The 6,591-nt window shown below is 39.4% G+C and overlaps 1 protein-coding gene across 1 annotated transcript in view; it reads right to left on the bottom strand.

Moving 5' to 3' along the window:
- Positions 1 to 6,591, bottom strand: part of TMPRSS7 (transmembrane serine protease 7) — an 85,360-nt gene that overhangs the window by 7,904 nt on the left and 70,865 nt on the right. The gene's annotated exons all lie outside the window — the stretch shown is intronic.

Here is a 6,591-nt window from a genome sequence, read left to right as displayed (position 1 = left end):
TTTCTTTCTTTCTTTCTTTCTTTCTTTCTTTCTTTCTTTCTTTCTTTCTTTCTTTCTTTCTTTCTTTCTTTCTTTCTTTTTTTTTTGGCAATTGGGGTTAAGTGACTTTCCCAGGGTCACACAGCTAGTTAGTGACAAGGGCATTAATTTCTAGAAGCAAAAACAAGTGCTATATGGGATATTGAGGACAATGTCAAAATGAAGCCCAAAGGATAGCACACTAGATATAGTTATTGCTACTGATGTTGGATAAGGAATAAGATATCTTTGTGTCTGTCCCTGCTTATAAAATGGTGGTGATCATAACTGTGCTGTATCCTTACTTCCTGGACAAAAAAAAAAGTGAAAGACATTTACTTCAATACTTTAATAAGTCTGTGATCTAATCCATTTGGTGACTCCCTTCCATGATACAGATCACATCCTAAAGTACTTGAATCGGACCAAATCCCTTCCCCCAGGAAGAAGTAGAGAGAGACCATTGGAATAACTGATGAACATAACTGATGAGCCCTTAAGTGAACCAAAGTGATTTTTACCAACTCCTGTGATCTCCTTTAACTAGCTTATACATGATTGGTATATTCAAAGAGAGTCTACTAAATGTTGATGGATACAGCCATAAAGGGTTCCAATTTCCCTTGTCGTTATTCTTTCATTACACAAAACATCATAAGTTCCAACATTCAGGAGATACTCAGATGAGTCTGTAAATCACTAGTAGTCGTATCCTGCTCGCTGATATGTAGCTCTTTGTTGTCCATTGTTGTCCATCTATTCTATGGATACTATGGTATTCTACAATTCATAACCACATAACATCCCTTTAAAAGGTGATGGAAAAATATGGAGTCTGTGTCGGGAAAACAGCATGGGATTCTAAAGTTTGTGTAATTTTCCCAAATGTAATCCACCCCACTTTTTCTCTTCTTTAATTCTAGTCCTGGCTAATTGTCTGTCTGTAGTATCTGTCAAGGACAGATGTTATGAGAATAATTTTGATATTTCTACTCATTTAATCAGTATTTACTCAGTTCATCATGATGTATTGGTACCAGTGATTGTCTATAAGTAAGATAAATAGTATAGAATTAATTGTTAGGATAAGAATCCCGTAGGTTGGAATTAATTGACTCTCTATGTACAGATGATAATATTGCTTTTAATTGATAGATTTATAGTTTGTTATTTAGGCCTGTATTAAGTGTTAGGAATAAAGATAGAAACTTGCTGTCCTCCCCCTGACTCCTATAAATGTCCTCTGAGAGCTTCTGTGTTTCAGAAAACAAGTTTCCCCTATTACTTGATTCTTTTGTGCCCAATGTTTATAAAATGCTAGTGGAAAGTCTCAGAATCCTGTTGCCTAGTCACTGACTAAATGCTCATAATTGATACATGTGGAAAGCCTGATGATTCAACTTTGGTGACTGAGGGACATTTCCCTTTGGATGATCATGTGAATTTCCCCTTTTGGAATTGGCCAATCAAAAAATTGTGCCACCTCAATCTATTTTGGGCATCCCCTTAGTTGCTATGAAAGAAGCAAACTGTGGGGTAGAGGGGTTCATGACTTCAGAGTAAAGTCTTGGATCCAATTTCTTAGGGACCACTAGTTTCCCTAATAAATTGAAACTGCGCCAAGTCCTGCCTCAGTTTCTCTTTGTTGTGGATTGGAATTTTGGGGTCACAATGTACTGATGGTCTAAATTAAAAGACTGCCTATCTCACAGCATGCCACAATCTGAACAAAAAAGTATTTTTCATCCATTTGATTTCTCTGTGTAGACTGTTAAGCTAAACTCTTTTACAAGGTGAGGGATCTCACTGAAGAGGCCCCATAGGACTCTAAGGTTTTAAGCAGTTAGCATAATATAATCTGCAACCAGGATCATCAGGAGGATTTCACCACCTGTAGGGAACCCCTTTTCAGTTAGGCGCTCTGTATGAGACATCTTCCCTGATAATGACAAACACCTTTGGTAAGCCTTCTTCTTGTTTGATGAATTGTGACACTGATCAGTCAACAAAGGCATCTTTGTGGTTGCATCTATCAAGGGATACTCTATGATTTTAACGTGCATGGGGACATCTTGTCGGAGAAAAACCCTGAAGGGTATGTTTTGCTATGCCAAGTCAAATCACACACACACACACACACACACACACACACACACACACACACGTATAGTGTTCAGGAAGATTAGCACCTCTGATTTGAGGGCTTGCTGAACCCTTTTCATGGATGCTCATCCATCTTTGGTGCCAACCTAGTTCACCCGACTCTCAACTGTGGCTCCGAGAAGTTGTAGTACGTGCAGCGGTCACACCCTGATAAACCATCTTGGCAGATGGGCTAAACCAGGTTAAGGGTAACCAACAGGCCTCAAATCCAGTGGTGAGTTAGCAGAAGTGGGGAACCTGCAACCCTTCCAGGCCACACGTGGCCCTCCAGGTCCTCGCATGCAGCCCTTTGACTGAATCCAAACTTCATAGAACAAATCCCCTTAATAAAAAAAAAATTTGTGCTATAAAACTTGGATTCAGTCAAAAGGCTGCTCCCAAGGATCTAGAAGGCCACATGTGGCCTCGAGGCTGCAGGTTCCTCACCCCTGAGAGGGGGATGTCTACCCCAAGCATATAAAGGCTTTCCCCAGTGGAATGGGTAGATGAGAACCATTTGCTCCATGGCCATGAAGGTAGCTGGAACAGGCTCCTCAGAGCTCTCAGAGCTTGGTCAGGTATCAGACATCAAGGTCATCCACCGCATCCCAGGCCGTTGCCAGTCAGCCTGACTTTTGTCTTGCCGTTGGACTCAGAAGGAGAAAATGAACCTGATGACTTTGTGCAACTGTGCCTCACTTAAATCCAGTTCATACACAAGACATCACCTGTGATGTCACTGGTCCTCTTTGAAAACAAAGGACAAACAATGTACATGTATATGTATGAATGTATGCATGTACATATGCATGTATGGATAACCAATGCACACATTCAACAGGATCTTGCATTCTTTGTATCTTTCAGTCAACTGTGAAGATGAGACACATGCTAAGAAAATCAAAGAATCAGGGCAGCTAGGTGGCACAGTGGGTAGAGCTCTGGCCTTGGAGTCAGGAGGACCTGAGTTCAAATCTAGACTCAGACACTTGACACTTACTAGCTGTGTGACCCTGGGCAAGGCACTTAACCCCAATTGCCTAAGCAAACAAGAAAAAGAAGAGAAAGAAAGAAAGAAAAAAAGAAAAAAAAATCACAGAATCTCAGAGTTGGATGGGATGTTAAAAGTCATCTAGTCCATCTCATATCTGAAGAGGAATTCTCCATGATTACTCATTATTAATGATGATCCACCTTTTATCTGAAGACATTCAGTGATGGGGGAGTTAATTCCTCCTGAGCTAGTTCATTCCAAACTGGAAGGTTCTAATGGTTAGAAAGTTTGTCCTTGAGTAAAAAAATCTACCTTTTCCTTGGTGTCTAAGCAAAACGAGTCTTAGCCTTCTACATAAAAGTCCTTCAAATACTTGAAACCAGCTATCATGTATCTCTATACTTTTCTTCTCCAGGTTTAATATGCTCATTTCCTTCAAATGATAATTTTATGGCATGGTTTTAAATCCTCTCACCATGCTGGGTCACTCCCTCTGTACATATTGTAGCTTGTAATGAAAATTTCCAGTCACTCAGTATTCACAAAAAATATGCTCTATGATAGAAGATATACAATTTAGAACTTTGGTTCCTAACAGGAATTCATAACTTACTTATGATATTTAACCAAAAAACTGGCATCATCTCATTGATAATTCACATACAATTCTACCAGTCTTCCCATTTGTTCTGTCAAGATTGTTTCGTGGTGACAATCAGAAACAGGTAGAGTAGATAGTTTTCAGGGGCTTTGGCCCTGCTCAAGTGATCAAGGGATATTGAGAGCTAAAATATAGGTATTATTATATCATACATAGAAATGTTTAAGAGGTAGTGTAGAGCGGTGAAATCAACATTGAACTAGGAGTTAGAACATGAGTTCAAGTGTACCAGATCCCACTTTGTAAATCAGTAATCATCATTCTGAAGCCAGAGTACTCCAGTTGTCTTTTTTGTGCCAAGTGGTAGAAACTTCTTGTCAGAACCTGTTGAATCCTAAGTCCCAACACACTAAGACCTTGAGCAAGTCATTGAATCACAATATTAAGTGAGGTGTGTAAGACAGCCATAGGCACCATCTTAGCAGCCTCACTCTACATGTTGGTAGAAAAGCATTCAAAGATTTGGCAAGTGTCTAGCACAATGCCTTGCCCCACCCCCTTTTTTCAGTCTGACTTGTTATTTCATAAGTATGCAGAACTCCTGATATAAAACCTCTTTGCAATGCTACAGATCAGACACTTGAATAAAACTCATAGTCTTAAAGAGTCACTTGGGGAATGAGAAACTAATAGTCTTGCCAATGATACATACTATATACTGCTGGTGCCTCTCATGCCTTGCCCAATTAATAAATATTTGTTGAACTGAATTGTCAGCAAAAGTGCTTACACAAGCCAAAAATGCATCATTAATCATTTACTTAACAGAACAGCAGGCATCTGGTTAGAAGATATGACTTGGAGAATTTATTTGAGGGAAACAGGGTTTAAAGAATGAATTTTCATACAAAAAGATACTTGTTCCAGAATAAATAAAGACTGCAATGAAGCAGGGTATCTGCATGACTCCTCTGACACTGTTCTACTAGTCCAAATGTTCTTAATCGTGAGTATGTGTCGTAGACTCCTTTGGAAATCTGGTGAAGCCTATGGACCTCTTCTCAAAATGTTTTTAAATGTATATAATAAAATATATAGGAGTAAAAAAAAAAAAAGATGTACTTTTTCCCCCATCCAAGTTCATGGACCACCTAAAATCTTTCCAGTAACCCCTTGGTCATCTGGACTCCAGCTAAGAATCCCTATACTGGGGCCAGAAAGTAGTTAGGGTTTTTGTTTGTTTATTTTGTTTTGTTTTGAGATTGAGCTTCCTATCTCACCCAAGCTGGAAGTGTAATAGCCTCAGTCCCACTACTAATTAGCATGGCAGCTTTTGACCTGCTCTTTTTTCACCCCTCCTTAGGCAGCCTGGTGGCCCTCTACTCCCAGGGGATCAATGACATCAGACAGTACGAACATCTGATCAAATTTAGCCCTACTACAACTCAGAACTCCTGAACAGAAGTGATCTTTGAGGCCTTACCTCTCCCACTATAGACTACAGGTGTATGCCACCATGCCTGAGCATTTACATGTTATTAATTGATTGAAAGCCCTCTTCTGACAAAACTATTCTTATTTGCTAAGTATATGACCATTTACTTAGAAAATCCCAGGGAATCAGCAAAGAAACTAATTGAGACTATAGCTTCAATAAAGTAGCAGGTTACAAAATAAACATACATAAATCAGTATCAGGACAGTTAGGCGGCTTAGTAGATAGAGTGCCGGACCTGGAGTCAGGAAGGCTCATCTTCTTGAGTTCAAATTTGGCCTCAGATACTTACTAGCTGTGTGACTCTGGGCAAGTTACTTAACCCCATTTGCCTAAGTTCTTCATCTGTGAAATCAGCTGAAGAAGGAAATGGCAAACCATTCCAGTTTCTTTGTAAAACAAACAAACAAACAAAAAGCAACTAAACAACAAAAACAACTACAAATTAATATAATTTCCATCTAGCAGGAACAAAATCTGGGGTAGTTCCATTCAAAATAACTACAAAATGCATAAGGTATCTGGGAGTTACATTATTTACCTGTATAGATACAACTACAGAATGTTCCTTAAAGAAACAAAGAATAACTTAAACAGTTGGGATCACATTATGTGCTCATGACCAGGTTATGCCAACATAATAAACTTTACAAAGATCAATGTACAAGTTTAGTGCTATCCCAATCTAAATACAATAGAACTAGACAAAATAGTAACAAAATTCTTTTTTTGGGGGGGGGGACTCAGCAATGGGGTTAAGTGACTCACCCAGCTGGTCCATAACAAAATTCATTTAGAAAAATAAAAGCTCCAAGGGCAGGTAGGTGGCTCAGTGGACAGAGCACCGGACCTGGAGTCTAGAGGATCTGAGTTCAAAACTGGCCTCAGACACACAACACTCACTAGCTGTGTGACTCTGGACGAGTCACTTAACCCCAATTGCCTCAATCAATCAATAAAAGTTCCACACAAGAAAGCTAATACAATCTTGGGTTGCATTCAGAAAGGTAAATTATCTCAAATGAGAAACGTGAAAGAGCTACCATGCTCTGACTAGATCACATACAGAGTATTATGTTTGGTTCTATGTACTTCATTTTAGGGAGAGTATTGATAACCTGGAGAACATTCAAAAGAAGATGACTAAAATGGTGAGGGGGCTTAAGATCATTCCATATGACCAAGAACTAAGGGGAGCTATGTGGCACAGAGGATAGAGCACCAATCCTGGAGTCAGGAAGTACCTGAGTTCAAATACTGCTTTAGATACTAGCTGTGTGATGACAGAAGGGAGGAAGGAAGGAAGGAAGGAAGGAAGGAAGGAAGGAAGGAAGGAAGGAA

The sequence above is a fragment of the Vombatus ursinus genome, unplaced genomic scaffold (genome assembly GCF_900497805.2).
Source record: "Vombatus ursinus unplaced genomic scaffold, bare-nosed wombat genome assembly UNPS02001419.1, whole genome shotgun sequence".
NCBI lineage: Eukaryota > Metazoa > Chordata > Mammalia > Diprotodontia > Vombatidae > Vombatus > Vombatus ursinus.
Note: the sequence above shows the minus strand (reverse complement) of the source record. Positions and strands in the feature narration are given on the sequence as shown.